This window comes from Bactrocera tryoni, chromosome 4 (assembly GCF_016617805.1).
Source record: "Bactrocera tryoni isolate S06 chromosome 4, CSIRO_BtryS06_freeze2, whole genome shotgun sequence".
Taxonomy (NCBI): domain Eukaryota; kingdom Metazoa; phylum Arthropoda; class Insecta; order Diptera; family Tephritidae; genus Bactrocera; species Bactrocera tryoni.
Genome location: NC_052502.1, coordinates 17,560,449 through 17,577,136, shown reverse-complemented (window position 1 = coordinate 17,577,136; position 16,688 = coordinate 17,560,449). Strand labels below are relative to the sequence as shown.

Here is a 16,688-nt window from a genome sequence, read left to right as displayed (position 1 = left end):
TCCAATTAAGCATCGTCTCAATTTTTTAATTTTCCTTTCCAAACTCGAGTATTTCCATGCAACAGCTCTTAGTTAGCACTAATGCATATTTCTTTGCACAGTCCATTCGAGATGCTGCTCGTGCTTCTTGTGCTGCCGCCTGTTGACTTTTCAACCGAACTCACTCAACGTAATCAATTTGGCTGTTGTTGCCAGCGTTGCATTACAGCATTGACGATTGACAACTTGATTTTTTGCATTTTGCTGCAAATTTCTTGCACTTCAATTGATTTTCGTTGTTTGTCGAATGTTTCTGCAAGTTGCCAGCAAGCGGCATTACAAAAGGCGACGCACAACAATAGCAACAATAGTAAACTTGTTGCGCCACTTGAGAAATTGAATTTTCGCTTTTTATTTTGTTTTTTCGTTTTTCATTTTTTTTCGCTTTTATTTATTTTTTTGCTTGTTTTTTTCTCGTTTTTGCTTTGGGCACTTCTTTCTACGCTGGTGATTTCGAATTCTGCTTCTACAGCTTTTTATTAAGCGAAAATCATTTCTTACACGCTTTTTCGGTGCTTTCTTTTCAATTTTGTTTGTTGTTTCGATGTTTTTTGTAATTATTGTTGGGTGCTAGCGGCCACAAGCCACAAAAAATTCAACCCATCACCAACACCACCAACACCACCAACACCACCGCCGCCACCACTGCCACCAACCAGCACACAATCAATAATCGAATTTGCTTTCTTCTTTCCTGCTGTTTTCTTGTTGTTGCTCCGCTATCGTATTGTGTTAGTTGCAACAATAACAATGAGCGCAATCAAGCGGCAATCGAATGAAAGAAAAACGCCATCACAGCCATCATCATCAAGCATTGAACCACTATTGCAATTAAATTTTAATTGTCTGCCATTTGAAGTTTTTACAATGGCAGCCACTCGAATTCTGTGGTTTGTTTGTTGCGATCAAACGCTTGCCACACGCCGCTCTCCGCATGCGCCTTCAGTGTTATAAAGCTGCCTGCTACCCTCTGGGTGCGGTTGGCTTAGAAAGTCAAGTGCCATTTGTGGTTTGTTCATCAAACGCTTCAAACTGTGGCATTTACACGCACACTCTCACACATACACACACACTCACATGTGTGTATGTACAACAACACTATATATTTTATTTACACCTTTATGCCGCTTTCCCACAATTTTTGTTTTTGTTGTAATTCATTGGCTGTAATAAATTAACCGCAGCATTTAATTGATATGTGCTGGTATGTATTTATTTACGACCACTGTCTGTCTGTAATGGCATACAGCCGAATGGCCGCGTAATTCAATTTGTTAAAATTAATTGCTCCTGACATTTAATTGATACAACATAACACTAACACTAGAAATCGTTTTTGCTCCACAACAATGGTTAAATGGTTTTAGCGGTTAAAAAGTCTTTTTTTAGATATTATTTATTTTCGAAGTAAAATGTATGTCTAATTCGGTTAGAAAAAGTTTAAAATGGTTTCGGTTCACATATAATAAAACCGAGGCGGGATCCTGCTACGTACTCGTGTCCTCATTATGGTGTGCATGGTATCAGCAGCTAACGAATATAGTCCAGGGTCCGGCACTCGAAGTGAAACCACTTAAAATAGCCATAAATTCGGGTTGGAAAATTCTTTTTATTTATTTTAAAGAGCAAAATGTGTGAAAATAATCATAAATTCAGGCCCAATTCACTTTTGCTTGATATGACCACCTTTTGCCTTAACTATGGCTTTCAGACGGTCAAAAAACGAAACGCAAGCTGCCCGAATGTGACTTGCCGGTATTTTGGCCCACTCACTGACAATGGCTTTCTTCAGCATCTCGAGACTGGTGTATTTTTTACTTCGGGCCTTGCTCTCCAAAATGGCCCAGAGAGAATAATCCATTGGATTCGCATCTGGTGAGTTCGAGAGCCATTGTGTGGTCGTAATGAAGTTGGGAACGTTGTTTTTCAGCCATTCTTGGTTCACTCGCGCTTTGTGAGACTGTGCTTAGTCTTGTTGAAACGTCCATGGCTTGCGACCGAAATGTTTGTCTGCCCACGGCTTCAAAGCAGCCTCCAGAACACTTTCCCGATAATATGTCGCATTTTCTTTGACGCCAGGCTCGATGAAAACAATTGGAGAGCGCCCATCTGCGGTGATAGCGGCCCAAACCATTATTTGTGGCGAGTGCTGCCACCTGGTGGCCAACCAATGACTTAGATTCTCGTATGAACGGTCGGTCAAGTAAACCCAATCGTTTTGAGAGTTTACGAATTGCTCAATCTGAAAATTTTTTTCATCAGCCTTACTTGTTGCTGATTCGGTGTGAGATCGTGGGCCTTTTGGAACTTGTAAGGCTTGACCTTGAGCTCATTTTTCAATATGCGTCGGATGCTGCGGATACTTCGAACTGTCATTCAGCAAATTTATAAACAGCTGATTCCAGTGCGACAGCTGCGGGAACGGTCTGAAGTTGGTTACACTTCGAGTGCCGGACCCTGTAGGGTCATAGAAGCCGCAATGTTTTACCTAGATTGCCTCTTATTTTTACGGTTTAGAGAACAAAAACAAATAGTAATCACTGACAATCGCTTTGATGTTTTTCAAAATATTCTTCATTGAGATCTGTACACTTTTGCAAGCTTTGGAACCAATTCTCGAAGCACTTTTGCCACTCTGAGGATCTCCAAAACATGCGTTCTGAATGCATCAACCGTCTCTACAGGTGTTGGAAAAACGTTGAGCACTTAGTTTATTTTTTCGTACGGAAATAAAACGAAGTCATTCGGAGCCAAGTCAGGATTATACGGTAGATGACTCATCAAATCGATGCTTTAAGTGCTGAAAAATACAGTTGTTTCAGTCGTTGTGTGAGAGCTCGCATTATGGTGGTGATTTCCTGATTTCTTGAAAGACAATTGGCAAACAAATCGTTGAACTTGTATACCACTCAGTATTCACTATTCTGCGTTGTTCCATTGGTATGATTGCAACATGCCCAGTTTTTCCAAAAGAAAACAGACAGTGCGAACAAATTTTGTTGGATTCGGCTCATCTTGAAACACCCATACAGTCGACTGATGTTTACTTTCGGGCTCATACGCGTATATTTATATACGATTGAATAGACGTGTTTCGAAGCACCGCTATCGTATTTATTTAACACTTCTCTCGACCAATAGACACAAGCTATTTTATGAGCGGTCGACAAACTGTGTGGGAACCAACGTGAAACAAGTTTTTCTGCAATCAAATTTTCATGCAATATTGAATGTAGGCTGGTCCCACTAATGCCTATAGTTGTTATAGGTCACATGACTATCTTGCAACATCAGTTTGCGCGAAGCATCAACAGTTATCTGAAAAAGTACTGATTTTGGATGACCTTTCGTCTTGGAGTGATCTTCGACCATTATACTGAAATAAGTTCATCGATGTACTGTTGCTGAGTTAATCCACGTCGAAAGTTTTGAAAAATAAACACGATTTTTCGATATGATGAGTGATCAGAGTCGGTGGGAAAAACTTCTCCGAAAAGAGTGGATCAATCGATTTGACGTTTTCACACAACCTTCTTAGATATATTTTTCAATAAATAATCAGAGAAATATAATTTTTGATAACAATTAACATTTTTAAGCCATTCTGAATATAGCCGGGTTTCGGTGGAGTTAATCCCTGACATACTCTACAAGCAGACAAACGTGGCATGAATGGAATATGGGCCGAACATGCCCAATATTCAAATTCAAAACAAATGACATAATAACTCCCTCTCTCTCTCTGTATCCAGCTCTCTTTCTAAGTGGCAGATATTCCAGCAGACTAGGAACAACAGGAAAAACATATAATGACTATTATAGAAACTGTCAGTATTTTGAAAAAGCCACTCTCTTTACCTACCTACCTAAGCCCTGAGCTCTGAGGTGTACATTTTGTCACAAAAAATTAAATTTTTTGGGCCATTATGTCAAAATTCTAAATTTCCTCGTTCATTACCTGTATTGATAGTAATTTTTTGGTCTTCGAATTTGAGACAATTTTAAGCAGAAAAATCTTCCTCACCGCCAGACACCTTTTTTCGGAGATCCTCCTGGAGATTAGCTGCGATATCAAAGAAATCTCCAGGAACTTGGTTTTAATCAATCAGGGCGGGTCCACAATTTGGAACCATTTGGTCCTAACTTGCGAATTTAAAACTCCTTATCGTTAAACGTATTAAATGCATTGACTTGGCTTATGTCTCCATTTTGCACTTCACAAAATGGTTCATATGGGATTGATCAAGAGTCACTAAACAGTTTTTAAAATCATATTGAGACAAAAATATCAGTATTACTTAGCCACAAATTTCAAATCCACATCTTCTAACTCCTATACTTCATCATTAGCAGTTTGGAACTTTAAAAGTCAAATCCGCAGAAACGACGGCTTCCAAATGCTGTCAAAACCAAACTACGAGCTAAGTTCGACTTATGTTTTATCATTTTAATTTTATGTATACAGGCTGTGTTTAACTTTCAAAAATCTGAGGTTTGCACATGCAGAAGTCAGAAAAGGCCAAAATCTGAAGATCTGCCTGGCCTGTCCGTGTCTCCCCTTTTTGACAACAGACGTACGTGGAAACGTCATGTTGGATCCAGTAGCCATTAAGGCCACTTTTAATTTTTGAGTGAGCCATCTTTCCTTTCTTAAGACACTTGCGCAACGTTGGTGCAAATAATCACCCTTTAGTGAATTTTCAATGAATTTTCTTACCCAACTACGGTAATTTTCTTATTAATTTGCTTCAACAACTATATATGTATGCAACATAATGTGCCAATTATATCTATACGCAGGAATTCATGGTTAAAAGTCCAATGTTATAAGCCAACCAAGGGACAACACACCCTGTATATATTTTCTAACATCTAAACCTCATACAATACTAACACAAACCTATACGAAACCGCTTTCTGACTAGTTTAAAACTACTTCGAAACTAGTTTATTAATGTTGTGCCACTTCAAAATACTCGGAAAAGACTATTTGAACAGGAAAATATATTTACTTAACCACATACAAACATATTGCAGCCACTCAAATAACTAATAATACATACGATATGAACGCACTCAAACTAAATGAAAATATTAACTAATTTTAAATGAAATTTTGTAATTTCCAAACCGCATTCGCCGAAGCCATAACTACTTATTACAACTGCGAATGCAAGTGGAGAGGAAGAGAGCAGATAAGCGAGAAAAAAACGCGCAAAAATGTGCAAATGTGCAACTAACTAACTCTGCATGAGTTCAAGTGTATGAAAATACGCACACATACATACACACGTGATATGTGCATAAACACATGCATGTATAGATACACATACATATGTATATAATACGGCATGTTGGTTGTGACCAAAAAGGAAGACGGAAGCTGTTACGTGCAACAAAATGTTGCTGCTGCGGTCTGTGCCACACAAAGTGGACACACGCGAAAAAAATGGCGCACTTGGTTGAATAGTTATTCGGTGGCCTGCTGCACCGACACACAACTGCTGGATGCAGGAGTACAGCAAAAAGCGCCAACAAACACACTCACGCACACACACACACATACAGTGGCATGCAGAAAACAAGTGCGGCATGTAATGCGATTTTTTACTTTGCGCACCAGTTGGTCGCCGGCACATGCCTGAGACCATTTTTTCCGACCATTTTTTTCACCTAGACTCTCGGCACTTTTCTGTAAATTTTCGCTTGCCGCTTTTAGCAAATTCGTAGCGCACTAAATTTTCCACCATATTTTTAGTTTTCTCCGTTTTTTTTACATTTTTTTGGTGTACAGTGCTTTTGCGGTTTTCATTTAAACTTTTGCCGCGCATTTGTAATGCTGCGCTGACCAGCGCCAACAACCACAGCCATTACCATAAGCGCAGTTATCTCTCTATTGACGCCTGCCACCTCAATGCTCGGCGCTCCAGCATGCCATAGTGTTGCACGTGTACATGTAAGTGTGTATGTGTGTGTGTGTTTTGCAAATTAGTGTAATATCAAAATAGGTTTACCACTTCCTCGCGCACTAAACTCAGCTGAACTGTGTCGAACTGTGATGCGGTGAATTCGCTCACTCGATTGGACTACACACACTGCACTGCCGTTGTCCTGGACACACACAAAACAAGCACACACATACATGCACAGGAATTTCACGCGTTCAACGTTGGCGAAGGGCACAAGCAAATAGTACACACTTGAAAAGCTCTTTAACTACTAAGCCGCTGCCACGCCAGCTTCTGCCACATATGCAGCGCTATCTGTTTGTATGTGTGTGTGAGTGTGCTTAGTCAGCTGTTGTAATGCCAGCGACTACTTCATTCTCATATTTAGCGTGTAAAGTCGAGGATGAGCTCATGTAGCCAGCGTCAGCCTCTGACCCCCTCTCGACTTATGCTATGCAGCCCGTTGCTGTTGCTATCGTCTGCTACTTTTGGTGGTTAACTTTCTCATTTTATTGATGTTGCAAGTAACATGCGGTGCAGCAGCACCGGCTCCAGCTCTAGTGGCAGCACCAGCAGCTGGAGCGTGCATGACCGCAGCAAAGTTGGAAATGAACTGGTCGACAGTCGGGATCAGCGGCAATGGCAATAGTTGTTGTTGTTGCATTGTTGTTAAATAGAGTATGTGAAAATACATGAAAAAATGCATACATATGTATATACAAATTTATAAATGCCTTTATATGTGTTTATTTATAAACGAGTATGTTATATTTTTACATTCCGGTTTTTCCTTTCTGTGTTTTCGTTCATTTAAAGTGTGCAATTTCAGAGCAAATGTCTAACATGATTATCATAATTACGACATTTGTATTTTTCGCAAAATTCTAAGCTTTACGAATTTCTAACGGAATGATCTGAATATATACATATGAAAATATGTATAAGAAACTCGTTGAACGGAGATCTTCACATCTTATTAAATATATCACAAATTCTCTCAAAAAATATTCTTTCATGAAGTCTACAAAAAATAGTCTTATTTTTATTTTTGAACTTTCGGCGCTATCTAGAAAGAAGGTAGTAAAGAGATTTGTAGTTGAATCCACGAGCTTTAAGTTCTTTGTCGAAAAATTCTAGGTGTATCATCTGATCAAATTTAATCTGGACTGCAATCGATCAGTCATCCCAATCGATCACAAAACGTGCGGAATAAAATATTTACCGAAAGTTGAAAAGGAAAGCATTTAGAGACAAAAAAGAGAGGAGCCGAAATGCGTGAGTACGTAGGGATTGACAAGCTGGCCGACAGGACTAATCCTCGAAAATTCCACGAAAAGATGCGGCGACTTACAGAAGATTTCAAAATCAGAGCATACTCTTGTAAAACCCCCAGAGGTGATATAATGACTGATGCCCAGAGCATATTGAAATTATGGAGGGAACCGGCTGAATAGCAGTTAAAGCAGAACACCAGGAGATGATGAACCCGATTCCCCCAATCGATGATGATGGAGCGGACTTTCCATTGCCCGACCATGAAGAAATTCAAGTAGCAATTACTCGTCTAAAGAACGACAAAGCAGCGGAGGCCGATAAACTCCCGGCCGCGATATTCAAATACGGTGGGGAAGAACTGATGAGGAGCATGCATCAGCTTCTTTGCAGAAAATGTTCAGACGAAAACATATCCGACGATTGGAATTTAAATGTGCTCTGTTCAATCCACAAAAAGGGATATCCCACAATCTGCGCCAATTACATGAAATGCTTGGCATAAGCCTCCTCAACATCGGATATAAGGTTCTATCGAGCGTATTGTGTGAAAGACTAAAGCCCAACAAACTGAGTGGACCTTATCAGTATGACTTCAATCCTGGAAAATCAATAACTGACCAGAACAGTAACAATTGCTCCTTTAGGATCGGAAAGGATCCCTCCGAGCCGTTCAATACCAAATAAGTTTTCCGACAAGGCGACTCTCTATCGTACGACTTCTTCAAACTACTCTTAGAGAAAATAATTCGAGCTGCAGATCTGAATACAGAAGGTACAATCAGTACAATTGCTGACGTACGCCGATGGCATCGAAACTCAACGCAGAATAACTCAACAAGTGCTACTTCGGACTAAGTAAGCCTTTGAGAAGTAAAGTCCTCTCTCAACAAACAAAGACTAAATTCTATAAGTCACTCATCATACCCGTCCTTCTATATGGTGCAGAGGCATGAACGATGTTAACATCTGATGAGTCAGCGTTACGAGTTTTCAAGAGAAAGAAAAGCGAATACCACAGTCGTTGGAACCATGGGCTGTACGAGATATACAAGTACGACGACGTTGACGTAGAACTAACTACGCTGGCTAGGTCATATCGTCCATATGGATGAAAACACTTCAGCGCTTTGTTATAAACTAGGCTATAACAGCGTAAGCGGTATCTACGCCAATAAAGAGAAAAAACTACACTTTCACTTATAAGCATTAATAGAAATATTTATTATTGTCTTCAAAACAGGCTCCTGAACAATTACAATTTTCCATACAATTGTTATAAGCTTCGGCCAGAATGACCCTGTGTACTTTCAGCGTACGACTTTTAATGAATTCAATGAAGTCATGACATGCTTGGAGAATTGGATTTTTCAGTTCGAAAAACAGATGGCTGTCGTATACGGTGGCTGAGCGATGACTCTCGTTTCGTATTTGGTCAAAATGTCAGTCCCAAAACTTGATAAAATGTGACCGCGCATTATAAGAAAAATTCATGAATTTTCTACCCACAAATTCGGTCATTTAAGACGAATTGTTTCCCATAGACGCCTCAAAGAGATCAGGTTATGTTCCTTAATAACTGCTAGACCATGTGGAATGAATTCATGGTGGACCACTTTGCGATAACAAAAACAAACAATGAGCACCACCTTAATTTTGGAACGAATTTACCATGGTTTTCTCAATTTCAATAGATTTTTGGACAGTGTCGACATTACACGTTTAATGAATGTCGGGTCCTAACTCTGTTGTCAAGCATATCTTTTGAGACCACTACTCGATGTTGTTTTTGCGAAAGATTCAGGTCTTTTGAAACAAGTCTGATATTGAAACATTTCATATCTGAAACATTAGCCAAAAGGTGTTCATTCTCCTTCGCCGATTTTCTTTAACCTTTAATGAGGATGTCGTCGTCATTAACAGAGGTGGATGGGAGACTCGTAAGCAGCAAAAATTCGTTGACTTCACGCCCTTCACTGAAAGTTTTGAGCTACTCAAATGCATGTGTTCGTGATAAAATGGACTCTCCAAAACATTTCTACAACATTTTCAATGATTCCGAAGTCGTGATTCCTTTGAAAACACAACATTTCAAGCAAACTCTTTGTTCAATTTTGTTCCTTGCTGAAACTTGGCAGACAAACCTTAAGAAAAAATATTTTTGTCGATTCTATTTGAGCGAGCATTTTAAATGGACCAGGCCGGCTCAAATTTCACAATATACATAGCCCCGACTTCAGCCTTGTTTCAAGATTGGTCGGTGGTCGGTAGCTTATGCAAAATTTTAGTTTGGTTTGGTTTGGTACCAATTACATTGAAAAGTCAAAGTTACATATCTCTTCCACTTTCCAGGTTAGTCTACGGAATCGAAATATAGGCTTTTGAAGTTCGAATAGTTAACAAATAATTTTTAACTAGTACTAAATAAAATTATTGACGGATACTGAAAAACATGGGAATTTTCATAATCAACGATTGATACTCTTCACCCTGCACTGGTTCTTCTTAACACATCATTTATTATGTGTCAACCAATGATATCAGTCTGAAAAATTATTATTCGTTCGTTGAGGATACTGAAAAATTGTTAGGCTTTAAAGAAGAACCGATGACTTTTTAACACTATTTAACTTATTTATGTTAGTTACTCTCCCCATCAACATCTTAATGATGAATGATGAAGGTAACTTGTTGGTTCATTGCAAAGTAAATTTGGTTAATTCATTGAAGTCTCACTGTCACTATTTTCATAATACCAAAGCAAGATCATTGAAACTTTCGCCACTCTTAAAACACTATCTAATAACTTCATAGATAGTTGTGGACATTATTATACATATCTCAGCGGATAAATACAAGGTGTGTTCCAAAGTAAACAGGCCTGGTGGCGCCATCTATAGGTCGACTGGTACGTTAGAATATGCTATCTTTATTGATTGTCCAGTGAGAATGAGAATTTCATGACATCTCATTGAAATTCCATCGAAACTGTGCGTGAATTCAACAAAAATCAGCCGAAATCATCATTGAAATTCATGGAAATAGAATTGAACATCTCCAAAACATCGATTTATCGCATTTTGATCGAACATTTGGGCTTACGAATGGTGTGTGTCCGGTTTGTTCCGCACAAATTGACTGACAACTAAAAATTGCTCAGAATCCAACATTCGATCGACTTGATTATCGATCGATTATTTGACCAAAAATCACATTTTAACCATTAACCACTCACCGTATTCACCTGATATGGCACGGTACTACTTCTTCCTTTTCGGAAAAATGCATTTGCCTATGAAAGGAAAGTGTTATGCAGACGTAGAGGCCATATAAAAAACTTGCACCGGCATACTGGCGGCCACACCGGCCGAAGAGCTAAAACACTCGTTCGACATGCTTTTGGACCGTGCAAACAGCTGTATTGAAGCAAAAAGAGGCTATTTTGAATAAAGCAAATTGATTTTGCAGAGTAAACCATTTGTTCTGTTTTTTTTTTTAAAGTCCTGTTTACTTTGGAACGCACCTTTTACATTCTAGGCTCTAGCAGAGGCATTACATTCTTTACTTCGTCTCTATTTCCGATGATACTTTATATATATATAAATATACATATGTATGTATAAATTATCAAGCATTAAATTTGTAGGCTATTTTCAAACTTAATAAGGTTATGTTCACACCCACCACACTCCTCATGTATTTCTACTCATATCAAATGCACATTACCGACCGCATCGTGCTGCAACAAGAATAAAAGCATTTCATGTAATTGAAACCGCAAACTGACATCTGAGTGAAATGTACGAGGCGGCGGTTTGCTGTTTGTAAAAATATGGCAACGCCACAACACGTCGCATTTTATTGCCAAAGTTCGGCGCAGTTCATTGTGCTCAAGTAAGCGCTGCGACTGCTCTGCTTTGCGGCACAAACACATATTTTGGCTGCACTTAGTAAAAAATTTTGTTATTGTTGTTGCAAAACAAACAAATAAAAATTTCACAATTGGCTTAGTGAGTATGCGCTCCTATCTAGCCACGTATATGCTTAACATAACATAATATGTTTAACATAAATACATAAAGTTGTGGGTCAGCAAAAGCCAGGGCTTTCAACTCGCGGCTTTAAAATTTTAAGTTTCCACATTTATTTGAAGAAGAAGATTTCAAGAAATTAATGTTTCACTTTTATAAACTTTCACTCTACCATTAACTGCTAATGACTTAAATATTTGTCACAAAAATTCCCGGAGGTCAGCCATGCGCACCGCTAAATTTCTATAAAGAAAGCCGATAACATCTCAAATGTCTTAAAGATAACAATTATTTTCTCGAAGAATTCAATTACAAAGATGATTGCAAGAATAGGCAACAAAAACAATAAAGGGAAAATTTCCAACCCGCAAAAGGGTCAAAGGTGACATCTGTAAGTGGCTAAGGGGACATTTAATGGGGTAAACCTATAAATCGTCAAACAGTTTAATCGCCTCAGCAATCAAAGCACATCTACCTTAACAAAAAAATAACTACCAAGCGATTAATGTTGCGCACAAGGGTATTATACAACAACAAGTTGAAAATAGAAATACTTTATGTAGAAATATTTTTATTTCCCACCGCGCGCCGTTTTGTTGACTCTTTCCCAGTTTGTGACGATGGGTGGCTGGAGTTCATTCGGCGTATGGAGTTGGCGAACGGAAATGAAATCTATTAAACAACAAGCGAAATGCCAGCGAATAGGCAGACTATCGCTACAGTCGCGTAATTTATCTACATAATGCCAAATGAGAGCGATTTAAAAATACTTGAAGGTAGTAAATATGCACACTGGCATAGTAGAGCTGGAATATACCCACCAGAAAAGAGGGTGTGGTGTGTGATTTGAAGTAATTTCATCGACTTTTTAAATAAGATCTGATTCTGATCTGAAGTACCCATAGGTACTTCAACTACTTTCCAAATCTTGGGAAATGTTCAAGTCTTCAAGGACAAGGACCTAATAGCAAAAATCATGGATGAAGCCAGTACCTATGGGAAGTCACTGTTAAAATCAGCCAAAACCGAAATCGAAACCACAAATGATAATCGCGTAATGACAGACTGCCGATTGAAAATGTGCGAAATATCCGAGACAGTTGTCATCTCAAAAATCCTGACATAAGAAGACTGTCGGAGCTATACGTGCCGCATTTGCTCACTTCAGAAAACGAACGCAACCGTAAGCCACATAACAACAGGGTTGGATGCTGTTTAAGCATAACCCAAAGGAGTATCTGTGTCGTTTTGTGACCATCTACGAAATATCGATCCACTAGTATGTATTAGAAGCCAAGAATCAATGGAAACAGTTAACTTCAACCGGTGAAGTGGCTGTCTATCATGTAGTTTACGAGAAGAGCTCACATATCCCCAGTCGCCACTGCTAATTTAATCAATTTAGTTTAGTTGACGCCTTGAGACTTCTTTTTGTTCTTAAACTTGAAATTTACGAGAAGAGAAATTTTGGGCTAAATTAATTATAGGCACATCCGGAACACTTTAACTCGAAAGATGCACATAATATTAATCATGTTGCTGGCTTTGTTGTTAAAAGTCTTAAAAAGAACTTTTATCACTATAACTCTTGACAACGGGTGCTACTTCGGATCGGTAAGCAATTGAGAAGCAAATTCCTCTCTCAACGTACAAAAATTACGCTCTATAGGATTCTTATCATTCTCGTAGGTTGGTAGGTAGGAGTGCAGCCCTATCGGGCTCAATTAGCAATTGATGTGCCATTTTGATACACTATTCGTAGAACCTCCTGTATCTGCTATTACGTTTCACCTTCTCTCTCAAACCATTTTGAGGTTTCGATGAAACTACTTATGTCCGATATGCTTTTAACTCGTCTGCTTTTTCGTTACCGAAAATGTTCCTGTGGCCGGGAACCCAGATCAAGTTTAGCTGGAGATTGTCTTTTATTGAGCTTAGTGCTCTCTTGCAGTCATCTCGTACTCTTATACGTCGCAGAAACATAGATGACGAACCGAGAAGAGCAATCACAGGCTTCGAGAAAGTTATTCTCCGTAAGCTCTTCGGAGATCGTGAGCAATGAGTACCGAAGAAGATGGAACCACGAACTGTATGTGCTCTACGGCGGCTTTAGGTATAGTAAGGCGTATAAAAATCCAACGAATGTCGTGTCGCATGGAAGGAAAGGGATGCTCCAGCGAAAAGCTTCTTCGATGCGAGACCCATGGGTGGACTACAGAAACAAGGACGCCCACGCACCCAAGGAAAGGACCGAGTGCATAGAGACCTGCCTGCAGTCTAGGATGTACAACTCGCAAAGTATAGAGACAATTGGCAAAGTTTTGTGTTATCGGTCCATACCGACCCACCGTTGTAGCGCCAAATAATAAGCAGAATACTTCTTCCCAAACTTGTGGTCTTGCAGCCTCAGCGACTCCCATAATATTATACTGAAAGGAGAAGGAACTCGAACTAGTCATGTAACCACTTCACCAACCAACAACTTCTCTCCCGGTATAAAAGCAACAACGCAAGTAAATGAGTGAAAGCAAATTGAAATCGTAAGCGAGGAAAAAGTATAAAAAATATAATGTCACTAAAATCCATTAAAAAGGGATACGCTAGCAAATGCGCCAACAGAAGGCCAAACAGCGAGCCAGTCGCGCTGACCGACCGATGGATTGTCAGTGAGTTGTGTGCGTGGCTATGGGTCGATTGGTTTGCTGGTCACCGCTGCAGAAAAACGAAAGTAGAAAATTCAATAAAAATTCAGATAACTCAATGTGCGAAACACAGCACCCGCCTGCACGACGCTAAACCCCAAGCAGAGCAGAGAAAAATCGTCGACGAGCAAAATTTTGCAATGAGAAAATAATTAGTGAAAGATAAAGAAAAGTTTAAGTGAGTTTCAATGTAATTTTTGTGTGGCAACTTTACTATGTAAGTATGTGTGTGAGAAACACATTATGGACAGTGCGAGCGCGAGTGGTAAGCCAAAGAAAACTAGAAGAAGGAGCAACAAAATGCTGCACTCAATTTGCGCTGGTATTTTACAACAGAGTAATACAAAGTCTTGAATGGAAGTCGCTTGTACTTCGCAGCGGTTCAAATACAAATAGTCGTAATAGATCAAAGTGTGACGGGACTGGAATGTATCAATTAGGATTTATTAAGCTGAAAAAGCATGGAATTCGCGCACAGATACTTTGTTGCGGCTGCCGCGTCCCCCCTCCGCCACTGACGAATTCATTCATCACGTCAGGCGTGTGGGCGCAATGCAAGAAGGCAAGTATTACGAACGTTGGAGACGAAGTCTTTTTTATTGTAAGCCACAGCTCTCTGCGGTCAGCTGTCGCGGCATATTGCAGACAATTTGAAAATAATTGTTTTTGCGGTTTTGTGCAAATCGTTTTACACTCTAACGCCAACATTTGTCTTCCACTTACAACGCCCCAGCAACCCCCCTCTAGCTCATTCGTACAAAGTGTTTCTGCCGTGGCGCCTTAGACGCCTTGATGCCTTCTCAAGTTGCGCGCTTAAAATATTTAACGCCTACGCACCCACACACACTCACACACCCACTCAGCCATCGCATGTAGTGGCGCTTGTAAATAGAACTTTTTAATTCCTCTTCGGCATCCAACTTATTTGATTTCTTTTCTCTTTCGGTTTTTCGCTGATTAACTTTTTCCACTTAGCTGCTTTCGAAATTTTATTTTATATTCTTTGCGTTTTTTCCTAGCCACTTACACTGCCGCTTTACACCGGACATAGCTCCATATGCCTATTTCCGGCGCGATAAGCAGTTGGGTAGTATCTCGTACTAAATAAGTTAAAAATTTTGCATTTCCATGCGATAACTAAGAAAGCGGATTAACTTTCAATTACATTTTGCCACGTTCTCTGTGGAGAAAAAGCGTGGCTGTTTTGGAAAATAAAGTATTAAATTTTTTTTGTTTTCGAAAGGAAATTATTTTCTGCGGCTTATTTCTGAAAACAAATCTCTTAAAATGGAAAAGATTGAGGAAAGTGATTTTATTGCTGGCTCGATAATCCCTTTTCATATTATTAAGAATTTTTTACCTCAAAGTAAGGTGGGCCTTAGATAATGCCACGCTAAGCTTCACGAAAACTATCTTCCATTAAAACGTTCACAATTATATCGGCTTTTTAAATATATATTGGTACAATATTTGCAAAATTCGAACTATTTCCAGAAATTAGTAGACGAACTGGTACTTAACTAGTTCCTAAATACTCCGACTTATAATATATGAGCAGCGTAACCAACGAGTTTTTAGTAGGTGAGCAACATCCCACTCTTTGAATTCATTCTTTTATCTTTCTCTTTTCTCTTTTTCTCTCTATTTTTTTTATCACTAAAATCCGTTTAACCCTTCAACAACACCACAGGAATGCTTGAGTTGAAGTTTGTTTGCACCTTGCTTTGAAGCTCGAAAACACACACGCTGCCATAAAAAGAATAAACTTCTTCAACCCAACGATTAAGTCGTGGCTCACATTGAATATAAATAATTCTCAAACTTTTGAACTTGTGGAACACCAAACGCTAGCTATTTCTCGGTTACTCTTTGTCGATTATATTCCGCATTAGCAATACTACGCTATAAACATATGGAGTCCCCACGGTATGATACACTGGTTGAGGTATCGATGATGAGGCCACAGAGTCTTTTAAAATGCGCGTTAAGCGCAGGCATCTTAAAGAATGGCCAATTCTCATGGATCTAGTAACTGACCTCCATCTGGTATCGCAAAGGACCAAGACTGGTGTAGACGTGGATCATTGGCCTACCAGATTAACCTAATCTAACCTTTGTCCACTACACTTAAGATATGCACTTGAAGTCTTGAAATTTTATGTTTCCAAAGGGATCGCGGCTACGAAGGCATTGAAAAAGTTGCCAAAATATTGTGGCGTGTCTACTTTGTCATGATCACATGTATTTGAGTGGCACAAAGCATTTAGTGGAGGTCGTGAAGTCATCGAAAATTTGCCTTTTGCGAGTCGTTTATCTCTGCTAATGACAATAATATAAAAAAGTCAATACATCATCATAACATTCACGAACATTTGGGTATGAGAAAGCTCTGTGCAAAGTGGTCCATCATTTCACTGCCAAGTCCAGTCGACAGCGATTCGAGTGAACTGCACCCATGGAACCCGCTCCAAATTGTGTAAAAATGCATCAGTCGGGCGGCAAAGCTATGGCGTCTGTATTTTGGAATGCGCATGGAGAAATTTTTATTGACTACCTTGAAAAGGGTATTACATAGCATTATTGGTCCATTTAAAGGACGAAATCGCGGAAAAACGTCCGCATTTGAAGAAAAAAAGTGTTGTTTCAACTACATTATCAACGTGGTACAAGTCAATGAAAACTATGGCAAAAATCCA

General features: G+C 39.2%; 1 protein-coding gene across 2 annotated transcripts in view; it reads right to left on the bottom strand.

Annotated features, from left to right (window-relative positions):
- The window catches only part of LOC120774251 (protein obstructor-E-like), a 231,586-nt gene that overhangs the window by 195,458 nt on the left and 19,440 nt on the right, over window positions 1-16,688 (bottom strand). The window lies entirely within an intron of this gene.